Genomic DNA, 27144 nt, shown 5'->3' on the forward strand with positions numbered 1-27144 from the left:
CATGTAAACTCATATCCACTCATGTCCATTAATGTCCACTTTCGTACACTCATGTGCACCAATATCTACTCACGTCCACTCTCATCCTCTCATGTCCATTTACGTCACCTCATGTCCACTCATGTCCACTATCATCCCCTCTTGTCCACCAACCTCCATCCAGTTTCACTAGTGTCTTCTCATCTCCAATCTCGTACACTCATGTTGACTCATGTCCACTAAAGTCCACTGATGTCCACCCATGTCCACTCATGTCCACTCACCTCTACTAATGTCCACTCATGTAGAATGTCCACCAACATCCACTCATGTCCAGTATCCTCCACTCATGTCAAACCAAGTCCATTAACATGCACTAATGTCCTCTAATGTCCACTCTCATCTGCTAATATCCACTCAAGTGGCCTCATGTCCACTCTTTTACACTCACATCCACTAATCTCCACTGACATCCACTGATGTCCCCTGTCTTCCTCTCCCGTCCACTCATGTTCACGCTCTGCCACTAGGGACCACTCATGTCCACTCATATCCATGCATATCCACTGAGATACATGCATGTCCACTCATTTCTATTCAAGTGTACTCATGTGGACTCATGTCCATTCTCATCCACTCATGTCCACTGAGGTCTATTCACGTCCACTAATGTCCACTGATGTCCACCAATGTCCCTCACATCTTCTAATGTCCATTCATGTCCACTGATATCCACCCACCTTACACATGTCCATTCAGATCCACTCACATCCATTCATGTCCTCTCATGTCCACTCATGTCCACTATGGTCCACTCACATCCATTCACTCCAGTAATGTCCTTCACGTTCACTCATGTCCTCTATCGTCCACTCATGTCCACACATATACACTCATGTGCACCCACTTCCACTCAAGTCCACTCATGTCCAGTCCATCCACTAATGTCCACTCACATGCCATCATGTCCACCCTTGCCCATGCACGTCCAGTAACTTCCACTCATGTCCACCCACATCTACCCACATCCACTGAGGTGGACTCATGTCCACTCTCCTCCACACATGTCCACTAATAGCTACTCATTTCCATTGATGTCCAGTCATGTCCACACAGGTCCATTCATGGACACTCATGTGAATAAATGTGGAGTCATGTCCACTGACGCCAATTAATGTCCACTCACGTCCACTTATGTCCACAGACATCCCCTCATTTCTACTCATGTCCACTCACATCCACTCATGTCCACTATCGCCCACTTATGTCTACCCACATCCACTCGTGTTCACCCATGTCCTCTCTCGTCCATTCATGTCCACTCATGTGGACTCATGTCCATTCATGTCCACACATGACCACTCCTCCACACTCTTGTCCATAATGACCATTCACATCCACTAATGTCAACTCACATCTATTCACCACAAATTATTTCCACTCACGTCCACTCACGTCCACTCATATCCACCCACGTCCACCCACATCCACTCATATCCACCCATGTCCACTCTAGTACACACAGGTCCTCTCACCTCCACTAAGGTCCTCAAATGTCCACTGATATCCACCCATGTTTGTACATGTCAACTCATGTTCACTATCGTCCATTCATGTCAACCCACTTCCATTCACGTCCGCTCATGGCTATCCATGGCCACTCATCTCTTCTCATTTATAAACAGGTCCACTAATTTGCACTATCGTTCTTTCATGTCAACCCACTTCCATCCACGTCTCCTCATGGCTATCCATGTCCACTCATCTCCTCTCATTTTTACACATGTCCACTCATGTGGACTCATGTCCAGTCTCGTCCACTCATGTCCACTCTCATCCACTCTGGTCTACTCCCATCCACTAATGTCCATTAATGTCCAAACTCATTCACTCATGTCCCCTCTCGTCCATGCATGTCAAAGCATGTGGGCTTATGTCCACTCTGCTCCACTCATATCCCCTCCACCCACAATCACTGATGTCTACTCATGTCAAACCAAGTCCATCCACGTCCACTCATGTGCTTTCATGTCCACTCTGATCCACTCATATCCTCTCATGTGCACACATGTGGCCTCATGTTCACTCTTGTCAACTCCTGTCCACTAATGTACACTAAATTCCACTAATGTCAACTCACTTCCACTCATGCCCACTCTCATCCATACATGTCCACCCATGTGGGCCCATGTCCATTCTGATCCACTCATTTCCACTAACGGCCACTCACGTCCACTGATGTCCACACACGTCAACTAAATTCCACTCAAGTCCACTATCGCCCACTCATGTCCACCCTTGCCCCCTAATGAGTAGACCAATAATGAGTAACAACAGAAAAACAGTAATAAAAAGTCTCCCATCAAAGAAAAGCCCAGGACCTGATGGCATCAATGCAGAATTCTATGAAATATTTAAAGAAGAACTAACACCAATTCTACTCAAACTATTCCAAAAACTTAAAGAAGAGGAAATACTTCCAAACTCCATTCTACAGGCCTGCAATACCCTGATACCAAAACCAGACAAGGACACAACAAAAAAGAAAAATACAGGCCAATATCACTGATGAACATAGATGCAGAAGTCCCCAAAAACTACTTGCAAACCAAACATAACCACACATTAAAAATATTATTCTCTATGATCAAATGGGAGTCATCCTGAAGATGTAAGGATGGTTCAACACATGCAAATCAATAAGCATGATACATCACATTAAGGACAAAAACCATAAGATCATGTCAATAGAAGACAAAAAAAGTATTCAATAAAATTCAACATCCCTTCATGATAAAAACTCTTAACAAAGTGGTTATAGAAGGAACATATTATAACTCAAAACAGTAAAGGCCACATATTACAAACTCACAGCTAGCATCATACTGGATGGGGGAAAATTGAAAGCCTTTCCTTTAAGATTTGGAACAAGACAAGGTTGCCTACTTTCACTGGTTTTATACAACAGAGTACTGAAAGTCCTAACCAGAATAATTAGGCAAAGAAAGAAACAAAGGTCATCTAAATTGAAAAGAAGTTAAATTGTCCTTGTTTACAGATGACATTATCTTATGTTTAGAATAACCTGAAGAATGTGCCAAAAACCTTTTAGAACTAATAAATGGATTCAGTAAGTTTGTAGGATACAAAATCAACATATAAAAATCAATAGTATTCCTATATCCCAACAGTGAACAATCTGAAAAATAAATCAAGAAACCAATCCCCTTTATAATAGCTATAAAAAAAAAGTTAAAACAAAATACCTAAGAATAAACTTAACTAAAGAAATGAAAGATCTCTACAAGTAAAACTATAGAACACTGATGAAAGAAATTGAAGAGGACACAAAAAATGGAAAAATATCCCATGTTCATGGATTGGAAGAAGTAATATTGTTAAAATGTCTATAGTATCCAAAGTGATCTACAGATTCAATGCAATCCCTATCAAAATACCAATGACATTTTTCACAAAAATAGAAAAAGCAATTCTAAAATTAACAGGGAATGACAAAAGACCCTTTTTTTTTTTTTTTTTTTTGTTGTTGAGACAGAGTCTCACTTTGTTGCCCAGGCTAGAGTGAGTGCCGTGGCGTTAGTTTAGCTCACAGCAACCTCAGACTCCTCGGCTTAAGCGATCCTACTGCCTCAGCCTCCCGAGTAGCTGGGACTACAGGCATGCGCCACTATGCCCGGCTAATTTTTTCTATATAGATTTTTAGTTGTCCATATAATGTCTTTCTATTTTTAGTAGAGACGGGGTCTCGCTCAGGCTGGTCTCGAACTCCTGACCTTGAGCGATCCACCCGCCTCGGCCTCCCAGAGTGCTAGGATTACAGGCGTGAGCCACCGCGCCCGGCCAACAAAAGACCCTTAATAGTTGAAGTAGTCCCAAGCAAAAAGAACAAAGCTGGAGGCATTCCATTATCTGATTTCAAAATATACTACAAAGCTATAGTAACCAAAACAGCATGGTACTAACATAAAAAGAGGCACAGATCAATGAAACAGAATAGAGAACCCAGGCCGGGCGCGGTGGCTCACGCCTGTAATCCTAGCACTCTGGGAGGCCGAGGCGGGTGGATCGCTCGAGGTCAGGAGTTCAAGACCAGAATAGAGAACCCAGAAATAAATCCATTCATTTACAGCCAACTCACTTTTTACAAAGTCACCAAGAACATACATGGGAGAAAGGACAGACTCTTAAATGAATGGTGCCAGAAGAACTAAATATTCCTACACAGAATAATGAAATAAGACCCCTATCTCTCACTATATACAAAAATCAAATCAAAATGGATTAAAGACTTAAATGTAAGACCTGAAACTATGAAACTACTAGAAAACGCTTAGGAAACACTTCAGGACTTTGGTCTGGGCAAAGATTTCTCAAATAAGACATCAAAAGCACAGACAACCAAAGCAAAAGTTGACAAATGGGATTTTATCAAGCTAAAAATCTGCACAGTGAAGTAAACAATCAATAAAGTGAAAAGAAAACCTACAGAATGGGAGAAAATATTTGCAAACTACGCATTCAACAAAGGATTAATAACCAGAGTGTATAAGGAACTCAAACAAACCAATGCAAAAATCCAAATAATCTGATTTTAAAAGGGGCAAACATCTGAATAGACATTGCTCAAAATAAGACATAAAAATGCCAAAGGTATATGCAAAAGTGTTCAACATCACTAATCATTAGGGAAGTGAAAATTAAAACCACAATGAGAGATCATCTCACCCCAGTTAAAACAGATATTATAAAAAAAAAAAAAACAGAAAATGAATGTTGGCAAGGATTGAGAGAAAGGGAAACATTCATACACTGTTGATCAGAAAGTAAACTAGTACAGCCACTACAGAAAACAGTATGGGGGTTCTCAAAAAACTAAAAATCAACTACCACATGATCCAGCAATCCCACACTGGATATATAGCCAAAAGAAAGGAAATCACTATATTGAAGCAATATCTGCCCTCCCACATTTATTGCAGCACAAGTCACAATAGCCAAGATGTGGAATCAACTTCAGTGTTCATCAGTGGATGAATGGATAAAGGGGATGTGGTATATATATATATATATATATGGGAATAGTATTATAGGCATAAAAAAGAATTAAATTCCATCATTTGCAGCAACATGAATGGAACTGGAGGATATTATGTTAAATGAAATAAGCCAGGCACAGAAAGACAAATACAACATGTTCTCACTCGTATGTGGGAGCTAAAAAATAATTGAAGTAATGGAAGTAGAGAGTAGAATGATGGCTGGAAAAAGTAATGGGGATGAGGAAGAAGAGGGGGTTAGTTAAAGAGAACAAAACTACAGTGAGATAGAAAGAATATGATCTAGCACAAGAGAACAACTATAGTTAACAATATTGTGTATTTTACAATAGCTAGAGGAGAAAAATTGGAATGTTCCCAAAACAAAGAAATGATAAATGTTTGAGGCGATAGATATCCTAATTACCAGATTTGATCCTTACACATCTTATACTTGTATTGAAATATCACATGTACCCTAAAAATATGTACAACTAATATGTATCAATAAAAATTAAAAAGAAAACAAAGGATGAGGGAGGAAGAAACCTACTACACCAAATGTTAGCAAACCAATTCCACAATGCATGAAAAGATAATACCTCATGTTCAGGTTGGATTATTCTAGGAATGCAAGCTGAATTTCATATTAGAAAATTCACTTAGATAATTTACCACTTTAATGTATTTTTAGAAACCACCCCTTGTATCTGACATTGGATTCTGGCAATCCAAATAAGACAATAAAAAAAAAAATAAAGAATTTAAGTTTTGGAAGTGAAAAAATTTAAAAATATCTTTATTCACAAATGATAGTTTTCACTAAAAGATTCTATAAGGCAATTATTAAAAATTAATAAGAGAGCCTGGCAAAGTTACATTGACATGCGATCAATTCACAAAAGTCCATTGCATTTCTGTACACCAGGAGCAAACTGAAATTCAATTTTTAAAACATACTATCTACAAGTGCAACAAAAAATAATGTTTCTAAGAATAAATGCAGCAAACATGTACAAGACTTTAATGTAAGAAATCCTAAAACTATGTTAAGACATTTTTTTTTTTGAGACAGAGTCTCACTTTGTTGCCAAAAGACATTTTTTAAAAAACTTAATTAATGGAAACACATGTCAGATGTATATTTGGGAAGACTCAATATTGGAATCACATCAACTCTCCCACAAATTAATTCATGGAGTTAATTAAATCCTAATTAAAATGCAAATTAATGTTTCACGAAGTTGACAATATGATTGCAAAGTGTATATGGAAGTTCAGGTTGCCAATAATTAAGACACTTTTGAACAAGGAAAACAAGGTGATGGTACCTGTGCAATCCAATATCAAAACATATTACCACAACCATGTGTAAAATCGGAGCAGAAATAGACAAACCAAGCAATGGGCCAAAAAGAGAGCAAACAAACTGACCCATGAGTATGGTATGGAAACTTGATTTACTGCTGTTTCTATGGGAAAATCTGGACTGTTCACTAATTTAAGTGCATGAAAATGAATCCACACTTCACACCATACACATACAAAAAAATCAATCCAGATAGACCAAAATTTTTACTGTCAAAGGCAAACTCTAAGACTTTGAAGAAGGGAAAAAAAAAAAAAACCCACATATACACAACGCAACCTGCAAAAAACAGCTTGGTTTCAGAGACACAGCTCTGGTCGGGTTAGGGGCTATGGCCCTGGAGTTTTGCTGCCTCAGTTCCAATCCCTGCTTCTTCACTTCCTAGATGAGTGGTCTTGGGGAAAGTGTCTTCATCTGTAATAATGGGGTAATATTAACACCCCCTGCAGAGGTTTTTGTAAAGCTTCAGTGAGATCCTTTCTGTAAAGTGCGTAGCACAGGATCAGCACGTGGTAGAAGCTCAGGAATGCCGCCAGGACAATGACCTGGCCATTTGGACAACCGTGGGAGAATCCAGGGAGCCAGAGCCACATTTCCTGGAGAAAAGCAGGAAATTCAAGATTTGATGCCCTGGTGAAGGAGGCCTAGGATTTTGTGGTGTTCCAGTGGGAAGAGCTAGTTCTGAGGGAGACAGATGCCAGAATACAGAAGAAATGTTTAACCGTTTAAAATGGACCAATGGCTGTTTACCCCAGCAGATTTTGCTATAAAATGGGGCAATTACACAGCCCATTTCTCTTTAACCTGATTTTGTTTTTAATTTCATATGTCACAGACATCTCATCATGTCAATATATGCAGATCCGCCACATTCTGGATTTGCCTAAGATTCTGTAGTGCAGATATTTTATGCAGATAATTTATGTAATTGATCCACTCTTGATGAAAATTTAGATAGCTTCCCTTTTATGTTTTTTTTTATTTTAAAACCATAGGGGAAAAAATGAATCAATAAAAATGTAAAAACAAGCACACATAGGTATCTACGTGTGTGTGTGTGTAGATAGATAAAGCATTTCAAATTGGAGTGGGGATGAAGAGACCCCATTCTCTACCAATTTCTCTGTAAGCGAAATCATAGAATCATTGAATGACAGGGTAGATGGGGCCTTAGAAATATCCAGTGGGATGACTTTAAGTTTATAGTGTTATTTGTTGCAACACCATTCAAAGTAGCCAAAATATGGGATCAGCCAAAATGCCCATCAAAGGATAAACAGATAAATAAAATGTGCAGAGCACTAAACACAAATGGAAACATGTAATTGCTGAATGTTATAAACTCCTACTCTAGGCTTGGCTGGAGGTAGGTGCTCTGGACATGTCACTTATCCTTACAACTCTCTTCTGAAGCAAGTACCACCAGAGTGACCATGTGACGAATAAGGAAACTGAGGTCGTATTGTTAGCAAGTGGAGCACTTGGCAGTTCAACAAGTAAAACCAAGAAGCCTGAATTACTCTGGTGAAGCACGTGTGGGACTGCACAGGCCTACCTGACATGCATGCTCTACTCTGTACACACACCTCTGGCTTTTCCACTAACCCCAGAAGATTCCCAGACCCAATTGCAAAATCGGTTCTTCAAACTGAAGATGAGGTCCAGAGTCCTTCAGGGATCCAGCCAGCAGTAGGTAGTGGCCAAGGCAAGACAGGGACACTGTGGACCTGCGGCTCCTCGGCAAACTGCTGCCTATGCAGGGAGCAGCCAGGCAGGCCCTCAGGAGGATGGAGAAGGGGAGCTTTACCCGGGAGAAGCCAGAGCAAATGCTGATGAAATCCCGGAGGTTCTGTGATTCTCTGACAAGGGAGGCGAGGTCTTCACTTCCCTGCCTTTTCTTAATCCTCTTCAAAGTGTAGCAGAGTGCAGACACTAAGACACATAATTTATCACCACTATATTCTTCTTCCTAAAACGTTCTAATCATCTAATCACATCACGACTCAAGAATGCAGAGGTGTCACTCTCAGCCTGCAGAAAGGCTGCTCCGGTTGCCCCGGGAGCCTCTGCTTCCTCGGAGACAACCTGGTTGGGGCACAGGTGACCAGAGAGATCTGGGTTTCCATGCCCTCTGTTAAATTTGTATTTATTAATTTTTAAATTCCCATACAGTAAAATTCACTTGTTGGGTGCATAGTTCTAGATTTGACCAATGCATGGGATTGTGTGACCACTATCACAATCAAACACAGAGCAGCTCCATCACCCCCAGTGACCTGCATGTCACCCTCGGCCCTTCCCCACTGGGTGTTCCTAGGTCTTTTGGCCTTTTCCAGAATGTCAGCTAACTGAATCTACATGGAATGAAGTCTTTGAGTCAAGCTGCTTTTAGCAGGCATAAGGCATCTGAAATTCATACATTCTATTGCGTTAATCAACAGTGTGGTTCTTTTTACTACTGAGAGGTATTCTGTCGATGGATGAGCCACAGTTTGTTTATCCGTCCACCCACCGAGGACATCGGTTTAATCAGTTTGCAGTTTGAGGTAATTATGAATAAAGCCACTATAAATATTTACATACTTTGCAAATATAAGCACAGTTTTCCTTGTTTGTTTTTTTAACTTGGATATATTCCTAGCTGGGATTACTGATATGGTAAATGAATGTTTACCTTTCTAAGAAACTGTCAAACTTTTTGAAAGTGGCTGTACCACTCTGCATTGCTGTCTGCGATGTACAAGTTTCAGTTCTACACACTCACTAGGACGTGGTATTTCCGATTTTTAACTTTACCTACTTGTAGCAACATCACCTTGTAACAGAATTGGCATTTCCCAATTCCTTGTAATGCTCAGCATCTTTTCACATGCCTTTTGCCATCAGTATATCTTCTTTGATGAAGTGTCATTCAAGTCTTTTGCTCATTTATTTTTAGAGAGGTTTTAGATTCACAGCAAAGTTGAGTGGAAGGTATAGAATTTCCCATGTACCCCTTCCTCATATATCTAAAAATTTCAAAATGTTACATGTTATGCTTACCTCTATGATATAGTTTGCCTTTATTTTTATATCTTTGCATAGAGTTTTCTGATTATTCTAGCATCATTTTTGAAAGGATTATCCATTCTCCATTGATTTGTTTTTGCACCTTTGTCAAAAATCAATTGATCGCGTTTGAGTGAGTCTCATTCTAACTCTCCACTCTGTCCCATTGATCCAAGTGTCCATTGTTTTGCCAAAGCCAGACTGTCTTGGTTATTGTTGCTTTACAGTAAATCTTGAAATTAGATTATATGAGTGCTTCAAATTTTCTTCTTTTTCTAATTTTTTTGGCCATCTTGGCAGCCCTCTTTTAGTTCTGCTTTTACCTGTTTTATCCAATGAAAATCACTGGCCTGCACATGATTCTCCAGCGTCTGGCCCAGCTCCCCTTCTCTGGCCACACACTCCCACCTCGGGCGGTGAGCCTCCCACCAGAAACAGCCTCCACCCTCCTCCTGCTCATGAACTCTCCCCAACCTACCACCGCCCTCAGCAGCACCCTCATCATGCAATCTCCTCTGACACTGTCACATCACAGTGCACAAGAACCTTTCCTTCCTGAAGCTTCTAAGGCACTTATTTTGTGATTCTCCTTGATCCCTTAGTGTGGATCTGTGGCCTGACGACATGAGAATCACATGGGGAGTTATGAAAACCCAGATTCCTCCCTTGCTGACCCACTGTCCAAAAGCCTCCTTGGTCGTCGGTGCAGCCTGAGATTCTAATGATTTCACATTGGCCAGATGATTCTACTGCAGTCGGGTGTGGTACCATGAACTAGTCGTGTTGCTGGTCACTCTATCGTGCATCTGTGAATATGTCTCTTGCATAGAGACCTGGTCCTGCACTTCCATGCTCTCCCCAAGCTCTTTTGTGCTCTTTGAATGTTTAGAATCCATATTTTTAGAGGTGGTTATTGACTGAAGACTTGGTTGTAATCCAAACTGCACAGCAGAGCTGAGTAGTTGCCAAGGAGACTGCATGGCCCTCCGAGCCAATGACATTCACTATGTGGCCTCTGGCAGGAAAGTGGCTGCTGTTCTCGAAGAAGCAGTGGGTCACAATCCTGATTGAGCAGCAGAACCCCATGGAAGCTCCCAGAGCTCAGACCTACTGAATCCCCTGCTCTGGGGGAATCAGTTAACTGTGAAAGTTCTCTGGGTTGTCCCGGTGCAGCCCACCCCCTGCCAGAACCACTGAATGGGGAAGGGGCAGAGGCCATCCTGGCTCCACCATACCTGCCTGTCACCTTGGGCAGGTCCTCATGCCTCCCTGCACTTCAATTTTCTCATCAAGAAAAGAGCTGATTGAAACAAAATATCTTTGAGGGCCCCGTGATGCTAACATTCTGTGAGCCTATATTCTCGTAACATTTGTCATAATTAGGCCATTTAATGGTGAGATGCCTGATACCAGTGGATGTCCACTCGGGGTGCAATTGCTGAGTGTGGGGATGACAGCGATGATTTGGGAATTCTACGGCTGAAATGTGCCACTTCCAAGTTCATGTGTTGAAGTCCCAACCCCCAGGACCTCAGAATGTGACTGTATTTGGATCTTTACATACTGTATTTGCGGTCTTGAAAGGGGTGATTAAGTTAAAATCATCTCCTTCAAAGAAGAGGAGATTGGGTCACAGCACAGAGGGAGGGAGAAGCCCACCCTGCCGACACCCTGACCTCAGAGTCTGGCCCCAGAACTGTGAGACAGCAGTTTCCGCTGCCTGAGCCACCTGGTTGGTGGTACTTTCTCATGGCAGCCCTAGGAAACTAATGCTAGCACGGGGCTGTGGCTGAGAGAAAGTGCTGGATTTAGGGCTGCAGCATGCTGACAGATGGCTCCCAGAGTAAACCAGAATGATTCCTCTTGTGCGACCGCTGAATCCTGGCTTCCATCTGAGACCTCTGTCTCAGGATTGTACAATCCTTTGTCTGTCAGGCTTCAGCGAGGCCAGCCAGGTCTGTTTGAAACAGTAAACAAAAACTCAGCCCCACACAATAGTGACATTTCCTTCCCTCATGTTCATTCTCAGAATCTTCCATTGCAGCAGGGAACATGTTAGTCAGAGTCCTGTGAAAGCTGATGCAACGTGGGCCTGGAAGTCTCGGAACAAGGCACGATCCTGTCAGAGCTGCATGCAGCTCAGCGTGCGGGAGCCAGTACCTGCGCCTTGCCCACCCCAGGGTCCCCTCCACTCCCTGCAGTGCCCTGACACCAGGAGCTCATTCATGCTGCAAGTGAGCCGGCTGCAGTTCATTCTCATGCCTGCGCTTGTCTGCCAAATGTTTAAAGGCTGATGTGACCAGCGTTCACCTCTGTTTGGTATCATGTCTGAGCATCCTTCCTGCTCTGCTCCTGAGGTCTGGTGGCTGGGACTTATATTCAAAGCTTTAAGGTGTTTAGGAAATTTCTTAGAACTGGGTCATACTTATCTTGGTCCCTAAAATTCCCTCTATCAAAAATAAGAGACAAAGCCCTTGTGCTGTGGAGAAAGAGACTTGCTTCTTCTAGAAAGTTCTAAGGAGATTTCTTTTTCACACACACCCCCTCTCCATACTAAATAACCCCAAGTGATTTATTCCAGGCACCAGATAAACACCAGTGTTGTGAGCAGGCGGTCACCTGTATTCTGCATCCCCTCCGGCTGTGCCTCTGGTCACTGCCCCCATGCCATGTCCTGGCCCACGGGAACATGGAAAATGCAGAATCTCCCCAAACAATGGTCTGGTTGAGTTTTCTTGTCATCTTAACTCCAGGTAATTAAGGGATGTCTGTGAATATATAATATTGACACTAGAAACAATATAATCTGAGAAAGTGATTGAACTAGACACTAATTTTGCTTTAGGAAAAGCATGACGGCAAAGAGCCAGATGGTGTAAAATCTGTTTTCTGTTTGAAATGACATTATTACAAAGAGCTGCATGGTTCTTTGTCTCATGTCATGATACTAATGAGACCAAAATTAAAAGAGAAATAAGATTAAGCATGCCCCCTGTCTTATTTTAACAAACTCACCAATAACAGAGAGAGGAACATGGCATGCTATTCTGATTACCAGCATGGATGCTATTCTTAGAAAAATTTACTATTAAGCACCATAAATCCTCTTTTTCTTTCCATATACAAATTCAGCTCTTTGGGAGAAACGTTATGAATATCTCAGCTTCCAGAAGGAAACTGGAGCATCTTCTGGTCCCAAAAAGGACCAGTCTCTGAATGGGCAGATTTAGACTCCAGTGACCCCACAGCTCTACAGCATGCCAGCCTCCAAGTATTCTCCTATTTCCTGACAACGGGGAGGTCACCATTAGCATTTTCTTCTTGCAGGTCACCTTGTCTCAAACGATGAGCCTTCCAAATTCGTTTGTCAAAATCTTTTGGTGGGGGAGTTGTTAGCAATGCCAATTCTCAGGCCCACTCCTATGGAATCAGACTGTATGGGAGTAAACTACTAGAATCTTTAAAGGAACCAGGGACACGAACAGGAAACTCTGAATCTGTAGATAAATAAGAAATGAACACATTCACTTTGTATCCAATGTCCTTCCTCCTTTGCTAATCATTAATGACCGGCTCAGTAGAAATTAGTATTATAAAGTATTGAAGGAGATATAGGTCAGTACTTCTCAAAGCACATATGGCAAAGGAATACTTTTGTATATTTATAAACTTCCAAGCCTTTATGAACCAATACCAGGCTACTAAACAACTCAAGCCTCACTCAACCTACCTCACAAATCCAACAATATCTACTTTGATACATATGTTTGGATGTAATGACCATGTCAGGTTACTGAAAATGTTTCTGAACTTTAACTCTCAATTTCTGCACTTATGTCATTTGCACAGACAGCCAACAGTTCAAGAATCAACACAGGTCCACAGATCATTCTTGGAGAAGTACTTTTGTAAATGACTTAGGCACAAGTCAGGAAACTTCCAGGACATGGAGTTAAGAGACCTGACTGAGAGGCCAGCGGGTGGAGAAGAGCTGGGTACACTCATCCTCATGGCAACCCCAGGCAGGATGGTGCTCCAGAGAGATCAGCAAGACTAGAAGTCAGGGAGTAAATCCTGGGACCATGTGGCATTGTTCCTGTATCACTGCAATACTGGCCAATGCGAAGATGTCGACTTAGAAAGCAGATACAAAAGCAGCACAAAAAAAGGAGCATGTTTTAGCAGAGGTCAGGTAATTGACACACAATGAAGACAGTTGAGCAACTTAAATGCCCCAGAGCGGCACAATGCACAAATGTGCAAAATGCAAGGAGCCAAAGGTGAAAGGTCAAAGACTAACAGCAGGATTTATTTATAGTCAAAAACTCTACACAGGAGAATAAAAGACAAACGGAATGTAGATGTTAGTAGGGCAGAAACCAAGGGCCAGATTTGTGTTCTGATACCAGTTAGGTGACCAACCACCTGGACTTCCTGGATGATTTGAGAACTTCTCTAGGTTTCAAGGAGTTTTATATCGCACAGAAAAGTAGATGCAATGGTTATTTTTGGGTTTCAATTTGACTAGGCTATGGGTTGCCCAGACGTGTAGTCAAACGTTATTCTGGGTGTTTCTATAAGGTTGAGTTTGGCTGAGTTTAACATTCAAATCCATAGACTTGAGTACAACAGGTTGCTCTCCCCGATGGCAGCCTCACTCAATCTGTGGAAGGCCCATGTAGAGCAAAAAGGCTGCCACTGCCCAGGTAAGAGGAAATTCCTCTGCCTGGCTGCTTTTAAACTGTTACATTGACTTTTTCCTGCCTTTGGACTAGAACAATCCTGTTAGATCTCCTGGTCCTGGCCTTTGGACTCAAACTGAAAATATAGCATCGACCCTGCAGGGACTGCAGCTTGCTGACTGCAGATCTGGGGACGTTTCAGCCTCCACAGCCATGTGAGCCATTCTTTAAAACAGAGATACAGGTAGAGACATGGTAGAGACAGAGATGGAGACAGTTCTCCTGTTGGCTCTGTTTCTCTGGAGAACCCTGACCAATACAGTAAGGATATAAGCGAAAACATAGGGGAAAAAAATTGATGTTGAGTTAGGCTAAGATTTCTTAGACAGGACACAAAAAGCAAGGGAAAATTTTTAAAAAATAAATATTTAACTTTATCAAAATGAAAATCTTATACTCTCCAGAAGATGGTATTAAGGGAATGAAAAGAAAAATTATAGACTGGGAAAAAATATTTGCAAAATTACATATTTGATAAGAAAAAACTTGTATCCAGACTATAGAAAGACCGTTGTAATGCAAGAAAAAGAAGAGGGAGGTTGAGGAAGAAGAAGAGGAGGGGAGGAGGAGAAGGAGACGCCATTTTTTTTTTTTTTTTTTTTTTTTTTGAGACAGAGTCTTGCTTTGTTGCCCGGGCTAGAGTGAGTGCCATGGCGTCGGCCTAACCCACAGCAACCTCAAACTCCTGGGCTCAAGCGATCCTCCTGTCTCAGCCTCCCGAGTAGCTGGGACTACAGGCATGTGCCACCATGCCCGGCTAATTTTTTTCTATATATATTTTTAGTTGGCCTGATAATTTCTTTCTATTTTTAGTAGAGACGGGGTCTCGCTCTTGCTCAGGCTGGTCTCGAACTCCTGACCTCAAGCGATCCACCCTCCTCGGCCCCCCAGAGCACTAGGATTACAGGCGTGAGCCACCGTGCCTGGCCGAGATGCCATTTTTTTTTAATGGGCAATAGATTTGAAAATTCACCTCACTCCTAAGAAGGCACCAAATATGATGGGAAATAAATATATGAAAATATGCTCAATATATTTAGTCATTCAAGAAATGCATATTAAACTGCAAGAAATGACACTACACATTTGTTGGAATGTGTAAAATTTACAAGACTCACCACAGGGTGCCAATGAGGATGTGGGGTAACTGGAACTCTCATATGCTGCTGGTGGGCGTGCAAAATGGTACAACCACTCTAGAAAGTATTCTGACACTTTATTACAGGTGAAAACTGCATTTACTATTTGACCCAGCAGTCCCTCTCCTAGATATTTGCCCAGGAGAAATGAAAGCCTATTTCTATCCAAAGGCCCATATGTGTATGTTCATATCAGATTTATTCATAACAGCTCAAAACAGCAAACAATAGAAATGTCCATCAACAGATGAACTCATAGACAAGCTGTGGCATGTGCATGTACATGTGTCTTCCCACTGTGGAATGCTACTCAGCAATGAAAGAGGAAAAGGAAAAGACCACATGCTACCTCTCAAATGCAGCAGGCTAGGCAAAAGCTGCCTGCACAAAAGACAACATACTGTGTGGTTCTGTTCATGTGCAACTCCAGGAAAGACAAACTCAAGGTGAAAGGAAGCTGATTGGTGGCCACCATGTGCAAAGGGCCGGGGGCGACTGACGACACAGTGTATGAGGGAAACTGTGGGGATGGTGGGAAAGTTCCCTCTCTCCACTGTGGTGGTGGTTACACAATTATACACACTTGTCAAACTCATCCATCTTTACAATTGAAAAGAGTGAGTTTTAGTGTAGGTCAACACACTTCAATAAATGGACTTAAAAGTTTGGGATTAATTGAATCAAATGACCACCAAGTTCCCCGCAGTGCTGAAGACCCGAGACTCCGCTGCCAGGCCCGCTCCAGCCTCTGCAAGTGCCACCTGCTCCCCACCCCTCCCCCCGTGGCTGGACGCTTCATTCTTCAGAAATTACACCAAATGCAAGTCACAGTCTTCTGAGTATCTGGTTCAAGACTGTTCTAGAAAACGCTCTCTCTGGCATCTCCCAAACCTTCCCATGGCTCCCTTGGGCTCTCCTAGTCCATGAACACAGTCTCTCCTGTCATCCCAGCCAGGTTCCCTGCACCTCCCTGTCTCCCTGAAGGACCAGCTGCTGCGCGCCCCAGCAAGACCCCTCACATTGTGGGGTCTCAGACTGGATGTGTGGACAGTGTCTTCATACTTCCCTCCTGTAGCTGTGGGAATATAACTCTTCCAGTCTCTGGGGGAAAGTCCGTGTGCCCTTGAAGTCCGTGTGTCCTTCTGCTCCCACCGTCGGTTCCTGTCTACCGCCAATCCTTCCTCATCATGGAAGCAGTGGCCAGAGACCTTCACTGCGTGGAACCAGACATGGTCCCCGACTCAGGTACTGCTGGGCTCTGGGATGACCTCGTGCTGTCACAAACTTGCCATCCCACACCCTCAGTCACATGGACTCCTCATTTCTCATCGCCTCCACCTCTACCCTTTTTAGCCTTACTTCATGGCCATACTTAGGCCCTATGGTTACCCAGGTGTTGAACTTCTGATATCACAAATTAAAACTCCCATTTCTGACCATAATTTCCCATTCTTTCAGGTATTAACCTTTATTATTACTACTTCCTCAATGTTCACCAAATGTCCCATCTGTGAACTACTCTACTGTCTTCCTGCCAAGGTGCACATCTAGAGCCACTCCTCTTCATGGCGTCCATGACCCAACACATCCCTGCCCCATGGCAGTGTCTTAACCCTCTGTGTCACTGTATGTGGGTCTTTCCTACATGCCTCCCAAGACCCCAACAAGCTCAATTCTCTGACTTCTCCTTATTTCTATAAGATATGCCATGGTGTCTTAGTCAGCTTGGGCTGCTCTAACAAATTGCCACAGATTGGGTGGCTTGTAATTTCTCACTGTTCCGGAGGCTGGAATTCTGAGATCAAGATGCCAGCTTGGTGGGGTTTGGGTGAGGTCCCTCTTCCAGGAGGTAGAAGGCCTACTTCTCCTTGTATCCTCACATGGCGGAAAGAGGTCAGAGCTCTCTGGGGTCCTTTCTGCAGGTCACTAATTCCATTCCTGAGGCTCCACTCTCATGACCCAGTCACCTCCCAAAGGTCCCAACTACTAATACCATCCCCTTGGGGTTTAAGATTGCAAAATATACATTTGAAGGGAAACTCAAATATTCACCTTCAATATTCATTGCTTAGAACAGACAGGGTCACAAAAAACTCAAGGTCACCAGCCTCAACTGTAATCCCAAATCTGATCAACTCAAAGAATCTCTCCTCCAAGGCATTGGAGTGAACTGAAGGTTTAAGGAGATAGGGAAGAAGGTCACGTCACAGCAATGCAAAGCCCTGTAGCTGAGGGCTGGCATTCCTTGTGTTTCGATCCCCTTTGGGGATCGCCTTCAGTGTCCCTCCTTGGCAGTGAGCTGCCCACTCTGTGGCAATGAATCCTGATCCCTGGTCCCTTCTGTGCAGAGCTGCTCAGCCACCTGCTGTTTCGGAGTCTTCCTGTCAGGCTTGCCCTTAGGATGTCCTGAAGGGCTTACTCTCTCATCGAAAGGGACCATGCACTTCGTTCCCAAACGAAACATACACCTCCCCCCCTCACCACCCCTGTGGATCTGTCTAACCACTACACATGGGGTCAGGGGTGGTTGGGGCAACGAGGGACGATTTCCACATCTGCCTCACCCACCCCTTTCCCAGCACCTGGCTTTGTGCTGTGCACCGGGCAGGCCCTTATGCGTATGAAAATGTGTTGGATAAATCAAGAGAGGAACAATGAATAAATATACCTGTTGTGATGACAGAACTTAAGAAAGAATGGTTTTTAAAGCAAAGCCCTCACAGACGCAGTATGCTGACGTGACACCTTCTTTCACATCTGTGCATTGCTGAGTTCCTGCCCTGTTTCCTGTCACTCAGTCGCACACACAGGGGAACAGGCAGGTGCTCAGCCTTGCTCACTCCGCTCCTCACTCCCCAGCCAGAGCTAAGAAGCGGTGTTAGCTGTGGTTTGGATGGGATGCTCCTCCCAGTCTCTCTTCAGTGCTCCTGTGCAGAGGCAGCCGTCCTTGAGGACACATCTGAGATTAGGAGGTGGTCTCTGTGTCTCACCAGTGTGGTCCCCCCTCGCAGAGTGCATTGATCTGCAGGAGGCCAGGCTCCCAGCACTAGCAGGCGGACGTCACCCTGCACGGAGACCATGTCAGGGCACTTCCCCAGCCAAGCTTCATGGGCAAGAGCTGTTCACTAATTTACAGTCACCCCTCTCTCACTCTCTCAATTTCTTGCATTTCTTCCTCACACCACATTTTAACATTTCCTTCTCTTTTATAGATCAATCAAATAACTTCAACCAGTCATTACCGTAAGCATTGCAATCATCATTAATGATTGACTCCTAACTACCCTGATAATTTTAATGTTATTTATTATTATTCATTAATGTTAACTTATCTGGGGAGATTAAATATGCCTTACCCTGACACCTCCCAATTGGCACAACTGTAGACAGCTCCACAGAAAAATAAAGAAAGGCCTGAGGTTTTCGAAGGAGAAATTAGATGATGAGATCAAACTATTTAGTCCAGAAATAAAGGCTATGAGGCCACTCAAGCATCATGAAACCTCATAGCGTGGTTTGCATGGAAGGCAGATGGGAGGAAGTGAGCTTACACATTAGGCTGACATTGGAATGGCAGCTCCACATCTTTGCATTCATTAGAACTGCGTGGCAACCATGTGAGGGAATGTCATTGTTGTCCCATTTTAGAGATGCAATGATTAAAGTAGGAAGAAATTATATGACTTTCCTGAAGGAACTAGCTAGAAAGTGAAAGAGTGCATTCTAAAGCCAGGGTTTTTCACCACTATGCTCCATTGGCTTCTTTTATTTCTGTTAATAGTGTGATTACCAGTAGCAAGTACCTAACACATGTTAAATGCTTCTTCTATGTGCCAAGTGCCATAGTAAGAAGCTGTACATGGATTACCTCAGGGTTGAGTTGGGTATCAGTTTATAAGAAAGATCCCACTAGTATTTTCATTGTACAGATGACTGAACTAAGGCTTGGATGAGTTAACTCACTTACTGGGTGCTATAAAGCCAGAAGGTGATGCAGCCAGGAGTCCAAACCCAGCACTGTCCCCAGAGCCAACTTCAGGTCCTGGAACCTTTAGTTACATGGCAGGTACTTCTCAACACATGGTCAGCTGCTCTTGTTCATCCCATGGGCAAGGCCACCTTCATAGAGAAAACAGCCTCAGTCATTTAGATGTTATGCTCCTGTTGGTCAATGGACTTCCTGCTCCTGTTACAGGGTCTGGGGATTGGTCCCCTCTCTCCACTAAACAGTAGTCACAGCAAGTATGTTACAGGTGCATCACTGAAGTGACTGTTTATATCAAAGACACTCAGGTAACAATGAAAGGTGAAGAAAGGCAAGATTTTCTATGAAGTGTTCACCCAAGGGAGAGAATGCAGGGTTGAAGGTTGATAGGAACAGCTTTTGTTCATAGATGGTGTTAACAAAGGTGTGGAATGTTCACCTAGGACATCAGCTGCAGGGCAGAACAGGATGTGTCCTCGGAAGAGCACTGCTTTGGTGACAGGCGTGCTCCCACTTTCCGTGGAGTGTACTGCCACCCAGGGGAAGAGCAGCATCCAGGGACGCTTTGGGAAGGCTCCTGGCTGACATGGTTCACTGGCAGTGGTCGTGGGCTGCTTCTGTCTCTGAACTCAGACAAGGAGGACAGACAGGGTGAGGGGCCAGGAGGTGACAGGGTGAGGGGCCAGGAGGTGGCACTGGCCCCAGATAAGTGAAGTGGCAGGAGCCAGACCCCAAGCACAGGCTTCACAGATACCCTCCTGGTCACTGGGACATCAGCCGCTCCCTGTGACTCCAGGTGGTAGATGGCTCATGCACCAAGAGGACAGCAGAACCCTGCTGGGTCCCCTGGTTCTCCTCCAGTCTTCTAGAATTGAGCCAGTTCTGTGAATTTCAGGGAAACTTCATTTTGTTCTTTTGCCTGAACCTGCAACGTTGCATTGAGCAGTTTGGAAGTTTCCGCCAGCGCCCTCCATAAATACGCCTGGGGAAGTGGCGAGGAAACCTGCTCAGCCTCCTGAGTCCCCTCAGGGTCTGGGGCTCTGTCTGAGAGACAAGTCCATCAAGCCCTGGGACAACTGATTCACACATTTCTATCTTGTGCCAATTCCAAGCAAATGGCATTGTGTCATTTTTAAACATGATTAATTCTAAATGCACACTTCTCCCTGCCTCCTCAAAGAGTGCTTACAGCAGTGATAGATGGTTCTTTATTCTGCTTCTTTGTTGAAAACAGTTTGTTCAGAGTTTTTCTTATGTACCGCAATACAGATTTTAAGAGTCATTAAAATTATGCGGCAGTTACACCTTTAGAAGAGCATGACACATATGTACAAAGACTTACTGCCCAGCAGCGATGCCTTCTGCAGGCGGCTCCTGTTCCCTGTGGCTAAGCTCAGTGCTGCAGGCAGGGGGCGAGCCCTCTGGCCTTACTCTTTCCCCTGTGGGGACGAACAGCTGACTCAGTCCTGCCCACAGGGGGAGAACCGCCCCCCCTAAACACGCCAAGAAGCCTCTTTAGTCAACCCCCCACCTCTTCCTGAGCACAGGAAACACAGTTCCGTCTCTCCTGCCCCTGCTAGCTGGTGTTTCCTAACCTCTGATTGTGTAGACACACTGAATGCGCCCCGTCCCACAGCTTGCAGCTCCAGTCCTTGGGTTGAGGCTTCCGTTGTAACCAAAGGAGGCCAGAGCCACTGGGAAGGACAGAGCCCACAAGGTGTTTCAGACTCTTCAAACAGGTGGGGAATTGAGGTGAGACAGGGACGCTCGTCGGTGCTGGATCTCCTTTTAGGATGGCCCTCACTGGAAAATAAGCATTGCCCTGAAAGGCACTGATGAAACAGGATGCTTCGGGAAAAAAGCAAATAAAATAAGCCAAGCCCTCTCTTTTCAAAGTTAGAATCTAAGATCACAGGGTCTGGGATGATCGTACTCACAAAATAAGATGATGCGACCAGCCAGGGTTACCTGCCTGCAGAGCGAGGGGTCCCATGCTGTGATCTCTGGGTGCCCACTGCTCATGTTCCCTCCCTCCTTACCACCCTCTTGGCCGCACAAACCAAGCACATTGCTCTCCTTCCTAAAAACTATGGTATCTCCCTAATTTCCAAGTCTTCAGGCCTTCATTGGTTGTGTTAGTTATCTACTGATGATTAATAGACTACCACAAAACTTCCTGGCTTCAGACAGCAAACAGATACCATCTCACAGATTCTGTGGGTCAGGGATTTGACAGCAGCTTTGACAGGATGTTTTTGAAAATGTGAGTTTTATTATTATCCAGGTATGGTGAAGCCAACAGGTCAGGAGACAACTGCCATTGAAAGAGACTTTGTTACTCATAGTTCCCAAGAGCAGGCGGCACACCACATCTTGGGGGGCGTACGGGGACACCCCAGGTCAGATGGGGTGGAGGGTGCAGGGCAGGAGGGACATAACTAGGTTTCCTGTGCTCAGGAAGAGAGGGTGTGGGGTTGACTAAACAGGCTTCGTGGCGTGTTTGGGGGGACAGTTCTCCCCCTGTGGGCAGGGCTGAGTCAGCTGTTTGTCCCCACAGGAGAAAGAGTAAGGCCAGAGGCTCGCCCCCTACCTGCAGCACTGAGCTTAGCAGCACAGAACAACATGGCTCCTGCCTTTCTTGTGGTTTCTGCGGGAAAGGCAAGGTGAGGCATCTAGGCAGACTTCAGGTTGGCTGGTGTGAGTAATTTCAATGAACTCTGGGGGAAGGGGCTGTTAAGGCAGGTGGATAGTGGCCCAGGGTGCCAGAGCCCTGAAGGAGGCGGTTGAGGTGTGGCTCTGGTTGGTTTGCTCATGCAACATGCCGGAAGGTGAGTTGTATGCTGTCTAGGAATTAGCTAGCCCTGGAAGGGGCAGTCCCTCCTGGGTCAGCAGGGATCCATAGGTCAAAACATCACAAAGTAAAAAGGCAGGATTCACACAGGTATTTCTGGCTCATAGTGTCTCACTAGGTTGCAATTCAGATGTCGGCCAGGGCTGCCATCATCTGAAGGCTCAACTGGAGCTGGAGGATCATTGTCCCTGTCCGTCCTGCAGCTGCTGGTGGGAGGCCTCCAGTCACACACTGTCACCTCCACCTGATTCTACTCAGTCCTCCCCCAACCCACGACCCTCCTCTCATCTCTCACTTTTTAGCCAGAGCTCACATCAATATCACAAAGGGAGACTTTTCAAATCCAGACACCTGGGACCCGCCCACCTACAGCACACAGAGGAGGGGACCTGCCAGGTGCCCTTGGGGAAAGTACCTCAGGTGATGCTGATGAGCTCTCTGATTGTGGACCCGGCCCAGGGCCACAATTCAGTTTGACCACTGTCCACATTTGTTGTACTCCTGGCATCTCCGTGGACATCTCAGGCGGCTTTGTCCAGAATGCCCTTCCTTGTCATCTACCTGGGTAACACTGTTCTCATCTGCATCAATGCCACCTGCTATGAGAATCCTACTCAGGGCCCTCGCCTGGCACAGTGAACTGCTCCTTATCAGTGTTCTCAAATCTCTCCAGACACAGCCTCATGAAGCCCAGAGCACAAGTCGATGAAATCAGAGTTCACGAGCCCCTCCTGGGAGGCACCACACCATATTTACACTCGCATCCCAGCATCTGTCACTAGGGAGGAGGAGGAATTGCACTGGGTAAATGAATGACCACAGGAGCAATACATGGTCAGTCTCTGAGAGCATCTTCAAGAGATGTTTGGGGAAAAGGCAGGTTTCCTCCCTAAATGTTAGCTCTATCTGCCAAACAAGTTCAACTTCCTATAATTGTTGCTGATATGAAGATTATATGAACTCTCCTTGGATTGCTTGTTCCCATTCACGGTCCCTCCATCTGCCACTCTCATTTCCCGCAGCTCGGCCCCTTCTCTCCAGCTCAACTCAGACCTTCCAGGCCTGGGCTGGGCTCCTCCTCTGCAGGTAGCTTTTCCTGATGTTCTCCCATCTCTGAGGCCCTGCTGGGCTTTCTACCTTTCCTTGGATGATTTATCCTCTTTAGGTGCCACCTTCTAATGCTCTTGGGTTGTTTTATGTGCTTTGTCTGATCTCTCAACTCTTTCATAAATTCCTGAGAGCAGTACTGATTTCATCTTCCTACGGCAGTGTTTGTTTTATACTAAGCATTTGGCCGTGGTGTGTGAATTGCTTGATGGTTTCAGCAGGTTCATCTCTTACAGTAACACATTCTACCTGCTGTATAAAGAGGTGATTTCAACTTTATAATGTCCCTGCCATTTTTAAAGAAAACTCCAGATAGATGGAGTCCTAAGTGCAATGTCCAGGTTGTGAGAAAGAATAATCTCACTGAATTCTGGACTGGCTGGCCCACTTCCAACATAATGAGTTAAGTTATGAGTACTGTTAGGAAAAGCTAAAGACCTTGGGACAGTTCAGGCAATTCTCTTTTAACAAGGACAACATATTTTCATGGCCATTGTCCCATTCAATCCTGGAGGGTGAGGCAGGCAGGCAGTACTCCTCTGTTAACAAGTAAGTCGAGGCCCAGCCAGGCCACACCTGGATTGTTCTAGTTCCTGTACTCCACACTGGCCTTGATTTGGCCTGAAGAGGAACAGTCAAGGGAAGATGCTGGACCTGTCTGAGGCACTGGAAGGAGACCATGGGGGACAGCGAGGAGTGGTACGTCCTGTGTTCTGTGGGGCAGGACCAGAGCCCACAACGTGCAGGAAGGGCCAAGGCTGCAGAAGGAAAACATTCTAAAACCCTGACTCTGCTAATGGTGAATTGGGCTGCCACGTACGGAAGGGAAATATTTCGTAGTTGGGCGATGCTAGCTGCAGACCACCCATCGAAGACTGATAGGAGATGCAATATAAGAAAACCAACTGGATCTGATCAAAATTTTCAAATTTGTGCAGATGACAGCATGGTCTCCTGTCCTGTTCACTGCTTGGGGGAATTGGCCATCTCGTCCCCTAAGAGACAGACAGAGCATCCAGCGAACCACCAGGCCATTGGTTAAAACAAGCCAGTGTGGCTCTCAGGGACTCCCTCCCCCAGAGGAAAGGGCTGGCCACTCTTCTGCCTGCCTTTGGTGTTTTCTCCATTCTCAGGTTTTGCTAGTGACTGCATCTGCATTAAAATGCTTCCCTTCCATTGACTTAAAATACTTACCCTTCAAGTCCCTGCAAATGACATTAATTCCACAAACCCATTTTATTCTAATTTAAAACAAACAATGATCTTTTCAACCCAATACATTTTATATATATCCTTTTTATCTCCTTCATCTCTTGGTCTCTCACATTTGCCTTAACTTGCTCCCTTGAAAACCGCACCAGGCGCCCGTATTTAAGTCATCACTTTGCCCTAAACCGTGGGTGCTGAAAAGTCAGTATCTGTTACTGGAAAGTTAATATGTGGATTAATAACGTGCGTGTCCGACAGTGTCTTTGTGGGACATTCTCCGGGTTTGCCGTCCATTCAGGCTGAGCCATGGCACAACGGTACTTGGGAGGGAAATTATTTTGGGTCCAAAGTGTCTTGAAAGTCCCTCATTACACCTCCAGAGTAGCAGCCTGCTAGCAGGGAGTGAGAGTGAGTATTTTAAAGCACTTTTAGTTCATTGAATGGTATAATATAATCAACAAATAAATCACTATATCTTAACTTCTGTTCCAGATACTAGTCTAGTTTTCCCACAAAGGAAACCAAGGTGTGTAAGACCCAGATGGGTCTGTCCGGAAATGTGGAATCTGCTTGAGTGCCGCACGCACGGGCAACAAGGAATGGAAACAAGCCTCGCTCAACTCCAGGATCATTGTCCTGGTGAACAGCGTGAGCCTGGCTCAGAGGCAGGAGTGAGGACTTTACCAAGCCAAGATTCCTGCCAGCACTCAAAGGACTTGGCGGGGTGAGTGAGGAAGGGAGAGGGCGCTTCAGACACGGAGAGTGTCTTGAGTCCAGGTAGAAAATGGGATGGAGGAGCTGTGTCTGGAAGGACCTACAGCTACCAGAGTGTGTTTCCGGAGCAGAAAGCTGAGCACAGCTGATCTGAGATGTCCTCTGGGGTCACACTGCACAGAGCCTTGGATGCCCAGCCCAGGACTGGGAGCTCTTCAGAGAGTGTGGGCAAGACCTGAATGTTGGGATGCAAGGTGTCATATCTTCTTTGCACTTCCCTAGGTATACCAAATTGTATATAATAATAATAAATGATAAATCAGTTTCATACATAAAAACAAGATGCTTTAAAATGGCTAATATACAGAGGGATTTAATCTCTCTCAGTAACTTCAGCAGAAACTAAGCCTAATAATTTTAGTTTTCTTCTCTACTATTCTAGATATTAAGGAAAGCAAAAGAGCTCTTTTCATCCGTTTTGTCAAAAGTGGAAAGAAGGTGGTCAAAACTAGACCTTGACTGATGTCCCTGCATTGAGCAAGCACTGTGTGAGTGTTCACAGCCCTGTTGGGTGAGTTAACCAAGAACATGACAATATTTATGTTTTTTGTTTTTTTTTTTTCTGGAATGCTCAGTAACACACTCATCTTTTGTGGAGTGTATCTTGATCAAGTTTAAACTGAAGCTGAAATCATTAGGGAAAAAGAAATCTGCCATCTTGTGTTTTTTGCTACTTCAAGTAATACTTGGGATCCAACGCCCTGCTCAGTCCTATCTGTTGCACAGCTATAATCTGTGCTAACCCCCAGTGGATTCACGTTTCATGGCTAGGTGTGTGTGTGATTCAACTCTGTTTATCTTGTACCTAACTGGTACCTCCCTGGGAAGTGGGCAGCCCTCCGCATAGGCACGATGAATGATGGATGGAGGGATAGATGATGGCTGTCTGGAGAGCCAGGTGGAAGAAACAGCCCGAAGGAGGCGGTGAATAAGGAAGAGAGGGAGAAGACCAATCTTTGTTCTTTGTAGTCACCACTGCAAATCACCCCCAGTCTGTGACTCTCATTTGGAAGAAGTGCAAAATAAAAATGATCTAAGGTACGCAAAGCTTACCCATTTATTAGTGGCTTATGCAGTAACTTTTCTTTTAATGCTTCTGTGGCAATAGTAGCAAAAAATTAATAAAAGCTTAATTTTTATACAAATAGTTTTATTACAAATTTGAATTCTTAAGAAATACACATTTAAAGAAATTACATAAAAGGCCTTTGTAGTCTTAAAAACGTTTTGGAGACTTATAGGGAAATGTCATTTCAGGCACAGTGGTCCAAATCTGCCCTCCTGGCTTCTATCTGTTCTCTTGCTGCAGTCTGTGAACACAGCTCATGTGAAACCAAGGAAGTGGCCTGAATGTACTTACGTGTAAAAATACTGACATTTTGATTCAACAGAGCTGTTTTTCAAGTCAGGATGTAGAATGAGGAATACTAATGACATGAAGGCCTTTAAGGTTGTTGTTTTGAAGTCAAGTCATTCAGTTTGTGATTAGTGTTTAAAACCCTGAAAATATTTAATACAGAATAAAAACAATAAGCTCAAAGTACATGTTTCAGTATAATAGACACCATACTCATGAACCTGGGTTTGGTTTTGGCAATACATAATTTTTGGTTTAGAAGTGAACAATGAAAACTAACGTTTCACATTCAACATCCTAGTGTTTAAAAGCCTATATTAAAGGACAGTACAGTCTTTTAAAGGGGAAAAAAAAAACTATGTGAGCTTTATTTTAACAGTGGAAGTTAAATTAAACCTTGATCTGCCTAATTGCTGACATCTATATAAATTACTAATATATATATGTATATATATATTTAATTTCTGACTACCTTTGGACCATCTTTATTCCACAGGAAAGTTGTGACTTTTGCCAAAGCAGCTGCA

Source organism: Eulemur rufifrons, chromosome 2 (assembly GCF_041146395.1).
Source record: "Eulemur rufifrons isolate Redbay chromosome 2, OSU_ERuf_1, whole genome shotgun sequence".
Taxonomy (NCBI): domain Eukaryota; kingdom Metazoa; phylum Chordata; class Mammalia; order Primates; family Lemuridae; genus Eulemur; species Eulemur rufifrons.